The following is a 12,598-nucleotide window of genomic DNA, read 5'->3' on the forward strand; positions in this document are numbered from 1 at the left end:
CCCCTTGCTTCCTGTAGTGACCTTGGTTATATCCCGTCTGGCCCAGGCAATTTATCTATCCCCATGTTTTTCAAAATTTCTAGCACATCCTCCTTCCTAACATCAACGTGTTCAAGCAAATCAGCCTATCCATGCTGTCCACACACTGGTGAATACTGAAGCAAAGTATTTATTAAGGACATCCCCTACCTCCTCTGACTGCACGCACAAGTTCCCTCCACTAATTCTGATTGGCCCTACCCTCACTCTTGCCATCCTCTTGTTCCTCACATCAGCATAGAATGCCTTAGGGCTTGCCTTAATCCTACCCACCCAGGCTTTTTCATACCACCTTCTAGCTCTCCTAAGTCCATTCTTCAGTTCCTTCCTGGCTACCTTGTAGACCTCTAGAGCCAAGTCCGATCCTTGCTTCCTCAACCTTAAGTAAGATTCCTTCTTTCCCTTGATTAGGTGTTCCACATGCCTTGTCATCCAAGGTTCCTTCACCTTACCATCCCTTCCCTGCCTCAGTGGAACAAACCTATCCAGTACTCAAAGCAACTGCTCCCTGAACAACCTCCACATTTCTGTTGTGCATTTCCGTGAGAACATCAGATCCCAACTGGTGCTCCTTAGTTCTTGCCTAACAGCAATATAATTCCCCCTCCCCCAATTAAATACTTTTCCATACCGTCTGCTCCTATCCCTCTCCATGACTATAGTAAAGTTCAGGGAGTTGTGATCACTAACACCAAAATGCTCTCCCACCAAGAGATCTGACAGCTGGCCTGGTTCGTTGCCAAGTACCAAATCCAGTATGGTGCCCCCTCTCGTTGGCCTATGTACATATTGAGTCAGAAATCCTTTCTGGACACAGACGACAAAATCTGCTCCATCTAAACTATTTGCACTTAGGAGGTTCCAGTTTTAGTTTTGAGAAAGTCAGGAGAGGAGGAAGGATGCACATGGTGGAGTAGCCTGATGCAAAAGACCAAAGGTTTTTAACGGTGGCAGAAAAGAAAAACCGGTTTCTGCCTTAAAAATGCTGAGCCAATCCATCTTAAGCGATGCGCCCTTGACTTTATGTCAGTATAGATTAAAATTGCTCTTTTCCTAAAAATGCAGACATTACAACTGTTATATCAACTGTCGGAAACAGAGTCTTCTCCATCTTTTGTATTGTACTTCAGTCGCTTTCTGTAAGGCTCAAAAGTATCAAGTACTTCAGCCTTTTTAATTAATATAATTTCAGAATTTTTATTCATCTTAAACTAACTTATATTTGAATGAAAAAGAAGTTGTTTTCTTGGTGGTTAATGCCTTGTCTGATGTTGCTTAAGGGTAAGGGGCTCTCACTTTGTCTAAATTCTCTGGGTTGAACGGTGTTTTCTGGTTGATTTTCAATTAGTTTTCTAAATAACTAACACGAGTAAATTGGAATATTTAATAGATATTCAACTACTGCTGCCATTTGTCTCAGATGGCGTATTTTACCTGATGCAGAAATGGTCATGTTATCTTCTGTAACATAGGAAACTGGGCCTTGATGTTGTTGTATTGAAGAATCCATCTGACCATTAGCACAATATACCATTACATATAAATATTACAATCCTCAGGAACATAGGTGTCTGTGCTCATATTAGGTTATAACGTGACATAACACAACTTTGGAAAGCTTGAAATTCTCACAGTCACAGCCTGTGTCAGAGCTAATTACGAGCTGATGTCTCTGAAATGCAACTGGAACCCATGAAAAGCTGGTCACTATAGGCCAATTAGCCTAATATCTATTGTTGGAAAACTATTGGAATAATTTATTAAGGAAGTAATAGGAGAACATTTGGAAAATGATAATCTAATCAGGCAAAGTCAGCTTCATGAAAGGGAAATCATGCCTGACTAATTAGAGTTATTCGAGGAAGTCTAAATATGTGTGGCCAGAGGGGAGCCAGGAAATGTGTGATATTCAGACTTCCAGTAGGTGTTTAACATTGTCCAATAACGTGGGTACTTATGTGGTACATAGTATTTTGGCATGGATAGGGAATCAGTTGATGGACAGGGAACAGCAAGTGGAGATAGAGGTTTGTTTTATAGGTTGGTGATCTGTGACCAGTGGGGTTCCTCAGGGAGGAAGCTGGGATCACAACTGGTTACATATATTAATGACTTGGGTGAAGGAAACAAAGGTACAGTAATCACATAGAACATAGAACAATACAGTGCAGAACAGGCCCTTCGGCCCTCGAGAAGGCACGAAACTAGGTGGAAAGACAGGTTACAAGAGAGATGTGAATGGTTACATTAAGGCCGTTGGGTTAAGCGAGTGGACAAAGAGTTGGCAAACATGAAGTTGTTCATTTTGAAGGGGATAGCAAAAGAACAGAATATTATTTAAAATGCTGAAAGCTGCAACACAAAGGGACCTGGGGATACTTGTACATGAAACATAGAAAGCTAACACAGAGCATGGCAATATAATTGACTCTTAAGTGCCCTCTGGAATGGGCAATAAATGCTGGACTAGCCAGTCTCGCCCCCATCCCTTGAATGAATTTTAAAAAAAGTTGGAGCAGGTAACCAGGAAGGCTAATGGAATGTTGGCCCTTATTTTGAGAGAGTTAGCGTATTAAAGAAGGGAACAAATTACTGCAGATGCTGGAATCTGTACTGAAAACAACAAATCCTGGAGATCTCAGTGAGTCAGGCAGCATCAATGGAGAGATAGCAAGCTAATGTTTCCAGTCTAGATCGCTCTTCATTAGAGTTGAAGTGGTGAGGAAAGGACAGCATTGATTCTATAGGTAGGGAGGGGGATTGTAGGGTGTAGGTTGCTGGCGGAGAAAATATGCTGATAGTTCCGGTTTTTCTTTGCAGTGGTGTACATATAGGGTCTAGTTCTATGTGTTTATTGATGGCCTTCTTGGTGGAGAACCAGGCCTCTAGGAATTCCCATGCTTTCCTCTGTTTGGCTTGTCCTGGGATCCTGGTGTTGTCCCAATCGAACTGGTGGCTCTCCTTATCCATGTGAATGGAGATGAGTGAGTATTGGTCATTCCTTTTTGTTGCTAGTTGGTGTTCATGTGTTCTTGTGGCCAGTTTCTTTCCTGTCTGTCCAATGTAGTGTTTGTCGCAGTCCTTGCAATGGAACTTGTGTATCATGTTAGTTCTATCGATATTGGGCGAGGGGTCTTTGGTTCGAGTTAACAGTTGACATAGGGTTGATTTAGATTTGTGTGCAACTTTGATGCCCAGTGACTGTAGGAGTCTTGTGGTCAGTTCAGATATGTTCCTGATGTACAATAACATGACGAGCGTTGACAAGCGCACTGCATATTTCTGAAAAGATAGGTAGAGGGGAGAGTATAGGTGGGGAGGTAGGGAGGGGATAGGTCAGTTCAGGGAAGACGGACAGGTCAAGGAGGTGGGATGAGGTTAATAGGTAGGAAATGGAGGTGCCGCTTGAGGTGGGAGGAAGGGATAGGTGAGAGGAAGAACAGGTTAAGGCAGCGGAGACAGGTTGGGCTGGTTTTGGGATGTTGTGGGGGGAGGGGAAGAACTGGGCTGGTTGTGTGGTGCAGTAGGGGGAGGGGAAAAACTGGGCTGATTTTGTGATGCAGTAGGGGGGAGGGGAGATTTTGAAGCTTGTGAAATCCACATTGATACCATTGGGCTGCAGGGTTCCCAAGCGGAATATTGAGTTGACGTTCCTGCAACCTTTGGGTGGCAGCATTGTGGCAGGAGGCCCATGATGGACATGCCGTCTGAGGAATGGGAGGGGGAGTTAGAATGGTTCGCGACTGGGAGGTGCAGTTGTTTATTGCGAACCGAGCGGAGGTGTTCTGCAAAGCTGTCCCCAAGCCTCCGCTTGGTTTCCCCAATGTAGAGGAAAAATAGCCACAATATAGCACACTATGACAAACAGACAGGAGCATAATTCTTCAGTAGATCTGTAGCTCGGGTTGTGGATGCTGTGGTTGGTTCACTCGCTGAGCTGGTTTGTTAGTTCACAGACGTTTCATTACCCTGTCAGGTAACATCATCAGTGCAGCTTCCAACGAAGTGCTGTCGTGTTTTCCCGCCTGGTATTTAAACTCTGGGATCAGTTGGAATTGGTTACCGCATTTCCGGTTTTTGTGTTTATTCCTGTTGTTATTTGTGTGACAGGCATCATCGGGCTCAACTGTTTAGGTATCCGTTGTGTCTAAATACTTGGTAAAGGTATTCTTCTTTTTGGTATAGTTCTGAGTTGCTGCTGTGTGTTGTCGCTCATTTGAACAGTGTTTTCACACAACTCAGTTTGTGGGTGTTGGGGTGGTTACTGTTGAAATTTAGGACTTGATCCGTGTGTGTGGCCTTTCTGTGTACCTTCATCGGAAATTCCCCGTTGGCCCTGCGTTCTACCTTCAAGTCCAGGAATGGGAGCTGTTCCTCCGACACTTCCGCCATCTACAATCCGACCCCCACCACCCAAGACATTTTTCCATCCCCACCCCTGTCTGCTTTCCGGAGAGACCACTCTCTCCGTGACTCCCTTGTTCGCTCCATACTGCCCTCCAACCCCACCACATTCGGCACCTTCCCTTGCAACCGCAGGAAGTGCTACACCTGCCCCCACACCTCCTCCCTCACGCCCATCCCAGGCCCCAAGATGACTTTCCATATCAAGCAGATGTTCACCTGCACATCGGCCAACGTAGCATACTGCATCCACTGTACCCGATGTGGCTTCCTCTACATTGGGGAAACCAAGCGAAGGCCTAGGGACCGCTTTGCAGATCACCTCCGCTCGGTTCACAATAAACAACTGAACCTCCCAGCCGCGAACCATTCTAACTCCCCCTCCCATTCCTCAGATGGCATGTCCATCATGGGCCTCCTGCAGTGCCACAATGATGCCACCCAAAGGTTGCAGGAACATCAACTCATATTCCGCTTGGGAACCCTGCAGCCCAGTGGTATCAATGTGGACTTCACAAGCTTCAAAATCTCCCCTCCCCCCACTGCATCACAAAACCAGCCCAGCTTGTCCCTGTCTCCCTAACCTGTTCTTCCTCTCACCTATCCCCTCCTCCCACCTCAAGCCGCACCTCCAACCTCATCCCACCTCTTTGATCTGTCTGTCCTCCCCGGACTGACCTATCCCCTCCCCACCTCCCCATCTATACTCTCCTCTCCACCTATCTTCTCCTCTATCCATCTTCGGTCCGCCTCCCTCTCTCCCTATTTATTTCAAAACCCTCTCCCCATCCCCCTCTCTGATGAAAGGTCTAGGCCCAAAACGTCAGCTTTTGTGCACCTGAGATGCTGCTTGGCCTGCTGTGTTCATCCAGCTTCACACTTTGTTATCATGGGAGCTGTTCGTTCTTTTCTTCCGCTCTGGTGAATTTGATGCTGATGAAAATGTTGTTTATAAGTTGTTGTGTCTCCTCTAGTTTGGTTCATTTGATGACGATGTAAGTGTCGTCCACGTATCGGGTCTATAGTCTGGGTTGGACCTCTGGAAGGGCCATGCTTTCAAGTCTCTGTATCACTATTCAAATGAGCCACAACACACTGCAGCAACCCAGAACTACATCAAAATGAAGAAGAGTACCTCCATCAGTTATTTAAGGACAAGGGATACCCAAACAGCTGGGTCTGATGATGCCTATCACACGAAAAACTGCAAGATACAGTATGCCCTTACACACTTGCCACATTACCATACATCAAGAACATATCCGAACTGACCACAAGACTCCTACGATCATTGTGCATCAGAGTGGCACACAAATCTATGTCAACCCTATGCCAACTGCTAACAAGAAACAAAGGCCCCTTACTCACTATGGACAGAACGAATGTGATATACAAGATCCCATGCAACGACTGCAACAAACATTACTTTGGACAGACAGGAAGGAGACTGGCTACCAGAACAAATGAACACTAACTAGCAACAAAAAGACACAACCAATACTCACCCGTCTCCACACACTCAGACACGGAGGACCACCAGTTCGATTGGGACAATGTCAGGATCCTAAGACAAGCCAAACAGAGACAAACACTGGAATTCCTAGAGGCCTGGTTGTCCACCAAGAAGGCCATCAACAAACACATAGATTTAGACACTACATATACACCACTGCAAAGAAAAACCAGAAATGAGGTAATCAACTCCACGAGACTCCAAGTTTAAATAGCAAGTGGGAAAATACAACATCATTTCATTGGAGGCTGCTCTGATGATGTTACCCAGCAGGGTAATGAAACGTCTGCAAACTAATGAACCAGCTCGGTGAGTGAACCATGCACAGCACACAGGAGCACTTTGTAGGCTATTCCCACAGTAAGATCCTCCAGACAGTGAGATGAATGACTCATCAATTTAGTTATACTGGTGTTAGTGTAAGATGAATATCAGCCAAGTTGGTGGGAAAACTACCTGTTTTTCATTGATTAACATTGTGGGATCTTTCCAGCTGTACAGCATCCAGGGCCAATGGATTACCTAATGGGAGAAACATCCCGCAATCCAGGATTGACATAGTGCTGTGGTTGAGGAAAGAGAGAAGAATTGGAAGGGCAGCAAGGGTTGAGTAGGAAGAGAGAATAGGATTGAGAGAGTGCATAGGGAGCGACAGCTAGGGGAGAATAAATGATAGGCACATGAAAGTAAAAAGCCAGTATAAAGAAGCATAGGGAATTGTCTGTGATTTGCAGCTCCTCTAAAGAAACATCCCATAACACGGGCAGTTTTGCAATTAAAGAATGCACCCAATTGATTCCAATTACTCAAAATATTTATGACTAGTGCTGCAGACCAGACTTATAATTAGCTTATAGCTGGTGCAGGAACACAGCTGTCACATATCATTCCAGCACGGTCTCTCTTCCCTTTCTCCTCCCACTACACTGCAGACACCCAACACCAAGTAATTAGCACTTACCAGAGAACACTGGGCGTGGGGAAATGTTTTACCTTTAGTTTAATACATGATTTGTTTTTGGTGTTCATATTTGTTTCTCAAAACTCCATTCCTGACAGACCTTAAGTCATACATTCTGAAATCTGAGGAAGAGTTGTGCCCTGATTACAGATTACGCTGTCCTTCTAATGTACTCACCTTCCCCAGCATCGAACCTTTAATGAAAACTGAAAGAACTGCAGATGCTGTAAATCAGGAACAAGAACAGAAGTTGCTGGAAAAGCTCAGCAGGTCTGGTAGCATCTGTGAAGTTTTGAGGAAGGGTCGCCGGCTTCAAAACATTAACTCTGATTTCTCTTAACAGATGCTGCCAGACCCGCTGAGCTTATCTAGCAACATCTGTTTTCGTGCCTTTAATGAAATTTCCATCATCCTTCTTGCAAGACACAGTTACTGGAATATACTTGCTCGCCGCTTCACAGAACACTGTCTCTTTAGTGTATTATCTCCTTCATACTTCTGCAATAAAATCTAACACACTGTTTGCCTTTCTATTCGGGTATTGTGTGGCTGCATAAATATATTAGTAAAAATTGAGGATTTATTAACTGGCATATAAAAACACAGGCTTTGACAATGGGTCATTTTCATATCAACAGGTTATACCTAGTGGGGTCCCAGAGGATCAGTGCTTCGACCTCAGCGTTAGCAGTTTAGGTACATACACTCTTTGGTTTCTTCAAAGTTTGTCAATGATACAAAGCTGAATGAGAAAGTAAATTGTGAAGATGACACAAAGTGATATTGTTGGGTTAAGTGGTCGGAGATGAAGTTGGCATTTGGTGGATACTGCAAGAAAATGTGAAATTATGCACTTTGACAGGAAGAGTTGAAAACTAGATTTCTTTTAAATGTCGGGAGACTAATAAATATTGGAATTGAGAAGTACTGTGTGTGCCTGTGTGTAAACTACAGAAAGTTAACATGCAGGTACAACAAGAAATCAGCAAGGAAAATAATAAGTTACATTTAATTGTAAGGAGGTTGGAGTAGCTGAAATTAGATATATAGCTTCGGTGAAACCACACCTGGAATAAAGTGTAGAGTTTTAACACCTCTTAAGCAAGGATATTCTTCCCTTGGAAGGGGTGTGATAAAGTCTCACTGGATTGATTCTTGAGATACGAGTGGTGTTTTATGAAGAGACTGATTAGAAGATACTCACATTCACAACATTACTATAATATGCAAACTTTTATGCTCCTTATATGATACCACTTTAATATTTTCACATTCCCTGAGCAATCAGGATTCATCACTTTAATAACTGCACCTTAAGCCTCCTGGCAGGAGCAGTACCACTTTAACACTTTCACCCTCGTTCTCCTTCCAGTAGAATGTATCACTTCATTGGGACGTTATTGTCTATTTAATCAATGTGTCTTCCTCAGTCCATGCTCAGATAGCAATACCTCTCTACATTTAGAGTTATATCATCTACAGCACACAAAAAGGTATCCTTGGCCAATTGAATCTGCATCAGCCAAAAACAATTACTCAACTATTCAAATCCCATTTTTCAGCACATGGCCCCATAGTCTTGGGTCCTTTGGCTGTGCAGCGGCTGATAGCCAAGCTGGGTGCCCATGAGGATGGCCTCATCTGGGATCTGGGGTTCATGTTGCACTACAGGTGACCCCACCACACTATACGCTCTCTCTCTCTCTCACAAACACACACACACACACACACAGATCCTCTCTCATATACATACACACACTCTCTATCCCCGTCACACACAGAAACATTCTCACTTTCTCTCTTTCTCTCTCTCTCACACACACACACACACTCACACCCTTGAATCTGTGGGGTTAATTTGCATTTGTAGATACATTCTATTTTATTCAAAAAGCACACAATTTATAGACAGCCAGTCAATGTGGTGTTTTATAAATTCCTGCTTTAGAAATAAAACCAGTTTGACTCCAAACCAAAACACAAACAGATTCTAAACAAGGCCTCACAAATGACCTAAAGTGCCACCTCTTCTTTACACTGATAAAATCTTTAGTTCTCTCAGGATAGTGGCTTCACACGAATTCAGGATTTAACAGCATCTTAAGTTTGTTTAGTACATCCTCATCAGTGGTGTGACCCTTTGATCTTTTATTTATAAATTCTGTGTCTGATACTACCTCTCTCACTAACACTTGAAGGAGTAAGATTCCGAACGCTTGTGTTTTCAAATAAACCTGTTGGACTATAACCTGGTGTTGAGTGATTTCTGTCCTTGTCCACCCCAGTGCAACACCAGCATCTCCGCATCATACTTCTTAAATTTTATGAGGTTTTCTACCTCCACCAACTTCAAAGGCAGTGAGTTCCAGATTCCTTCACCCCGTTTGAAAAGTTTTTTATCCTCTCAGCCCCTTTAAACCTCCTGCCTCTTACCTTAAATATCTTGATCACTGATCCCTCCAAGAAGAGGAAACATTTTTACCTATCGGGCCTGTTTGGGCCCCTCATAACTTTATACATCTCAACCATTGCTCCCCCCACCCCACTCTTCTCTACTCCAACAAAAACAATCCCTGTCTACCCAATCTCTCTTCATAACTAACTGTCCAGCCCAGACAACATCCTGGCAAATCTCCTCGGCAGCCTCTCCATTGCATTCACATCCCCCCTATAATGTGGATTCCAGAATTTCACACAATGTTCTGGCTATGGCCGACTCAGTGATTTATATAGTTCAGCATACCCTCCCTGCTCTTAAATTCTATGCCTTAGCTAATAAAGGCAAGTATGCTCTATGTTTTCTTAACCACTTTATCTCCATATCCTGCTACGTTAAACAACCAGTGGGCAAACACACTGAGGTATCTCTGATCTTTGGTTCTTCCCAGAGGTCTACCACTCACCGTATCTTGCCTTGTTTGCCCAGCCCAAATGCACTATCTCACACTTATCTGGATTGAATTCCATTTTCCCCTGATCAGCCCACCTACATCCTCCTGTAATCTAAAGCTTTCTTCTGCAGTATTTCCCATCCCACCAATTTTTGGATCATCCACAAACGTACTGATCAACCCTTCCACATTCACTTCAAAAGCATTAATGTAGACCACAAACAGCAAGGGCACCAACGTGGATCCCTGAAAGATCCCACTGGACACAGTCTTCCAGCCACAAAACATCCTTCTACCATCACTCTCCGCTTTCTTCCACTCGCAAATTGTGGATCCAAATACCCAAATTTCTTTGGAGCCTTCCCTTTATTATGAGTCGCCCACGCATGACTTTACCAAAAGCCTTGCTGAAGTTATTGGAGACTACACCAAGGATATCACCTCATTCATACAACTGGTCACCCCTTCAAAAAATTCAATCAAGTTGATCAGACATGGTCTCCCCTTTGCAAACTCTTGCCGATTGCTCTTGATTAATCCCTACCTCTTCAAGTGCAGATTAATTCTGTCCTTCAAAATTGTTTCTAATAGTTTCATTTCTTTATTTGATTACTTGTTCCTTTGCCAAAAGGGACCTATATTAACAATTCAATTGCACCATCCTCACTTTGAAAACATGAATGGGGGCTTAATGGGTTTATATGGGTATGTGCATGACTATCCTGAGCTAGGGGTGCACCAACTGCGGTATAAATTAACAACACAAAATTTAAAAAAGGGTTGTTGTAGGTCTGTGTCATGAGATTGGTTCAGATCCTGGGGAAGATCACATTTTGACAAACACATCAAAATGATTACGTGGTAGGTACTACTCTCAGAAAATAGTTTGCTGTGCATTAGCATATCTGGGGCTTCCCCAAGGCTTCCTATGTCAGGAGGCCAGCAATAGCATCCACATCTTTTTGATTAGAACGGTACAGTGCGCTTCACGCTGTGCCCAACCTGTTCCTTAGGAGTGCTGGATTGAGTAAAAGTGCCAGCAGAGAGAAAATTTCAAGAGAAGTGTAAAATGGTTGAAAGCTTAACAAGCAAGAGGAACTGTATAACCTTTGCTTGGATCCAGTCCAGGTTTGGAAAAATGGAAATAAGTGGACAAAGAAAATAAGTCACACATTTTTAATTTTATGTGTTTTATTTTATACATACAGTACAAAAATATTTAAATAGACAGTTATTAAAAATGATGGCTCATAGTCCACATACCATTTTCACCACATCTAGCCACAAAACAATCAGACTTTACATGGACATGATTAACCCAACACCCCTGCTTCAGCAGAGACTACTGTATGAACAATGACAACTGCACATCAATAGTCAAAGTGCAGTGCTCTGCACTAGTTACTCATATTTTATTTTAAAAATTGAAAATTAGCTTCAATAACAACACAAGCCTTCTAGAAAGCCTGAAGTTACAGCATAAAAGGTAGACAATAATGTCAAAGCAGCAGAAGAGAAACCTCTTCAGTCTTCTGGGAGACACTCCTGAATGTCAAAGGGTCAATTTAGCCAGCTGACTGGGCAGCAGAAAAGCCCCTCAGGCTTAGAAAGCACACTGTTCACTTCCACTGGAATTAATGTGAGTTGGATTCCTGTTCTGGCTGAGGTAGACTTGGGATCTGCCTTCTTGCCCTATCAAGGAGTTAGAGTCAATGGTAAATCACTGCTTTGTAAAACTGCCAAGATATTGGCTCAGGATGAGGCTTCAGCAGGCAATAAACCAAGCGCCTGTCTTTGGGCAGTACACACATACCCACCTAACACATAGATAAATAATATATACCAGGCAAATAAAATATACACACACACACACACACACACACACACACACACACACACACACACACACAAAGTAAAAATTTAAGAGGTTCATGTCTGCTCATTTTGTTGGCCTTGGAAAGGAGAGAAATTAGAGTTGGAGTTTATCTTGCCATTTTATTTTCAGCAGAAATTTCAGACAAAGAATATATTGATCAATGCATCCTGTCCTGGGCAAATTTCAGTTCCAAATGCCGGTAGTGACTGGGATGAAGAATAACATGTAAACAATGGCAACACTTTAAATTTGGCACAACTTTATCTTTGTAGCACATTTAATGTCAAAAACAAAAATGTCTCAAGGTGCTTTGCAGAGATGTCATCCAACAGAGAGAACACACAGCAGTGAAGGATTTAAGAGAAGTTGGTCAAAGTGATGAGATTCAAATTGAGTCTTAAAGGAAGAAAGAGAGATGAAGAAAGGAAAGAATTTAGGGAAAATTCCAACATATAGACACAAGCAGTAATGATGTGAAGATGATGTCCCAATGGGACATGATGGGTTAAAGGCTTATGGTATTGGACACACAACCGATTGGCTCAAAAGGAACTCCAACATTGCATGATCAATTGTATCTTATTCCAAACGTTGCCTGAAACACACTTGAAACGTACATTTTAAAAATAAATCTAATTATCATCAGCTACAGGGAGCAACAGTTCAGCTTCTTCTGTCCCTTGCACTTGGACAGGGACTTCCCTAAGGGACTTGCTTCAGCCCCTAATCAACCATCCTCTGTTTTAAAAAAAAATGTTGTTTGACTGCTCAGAATTTAATGAAATGACTGGACTTCAGGTATTCATGGCTTCTTTTAGATGGCAACGTTCATACAGAACACAGATCAACAGCAACTATTAAAGTACAACTACAAATTAATAACTGATAATTTGTTGGGAATAAAGTTTTCTCTA

Source organism: Stegostoma tigrinum, chromosome 5 (assembly GCF_030684315.1).
Source record: "Stegostoma tigrinum isolate sSteTig4 chromosome 5, sSteTig4.hap1, whole genome shotgun sequence".
Lineage (NCBI taxonomy): Eukaryota > Metazoa > Chordata > Chondrichthyes > Orectolobiformes > Stegostomatidae > Stegostoma > Stegostoma tigrinum.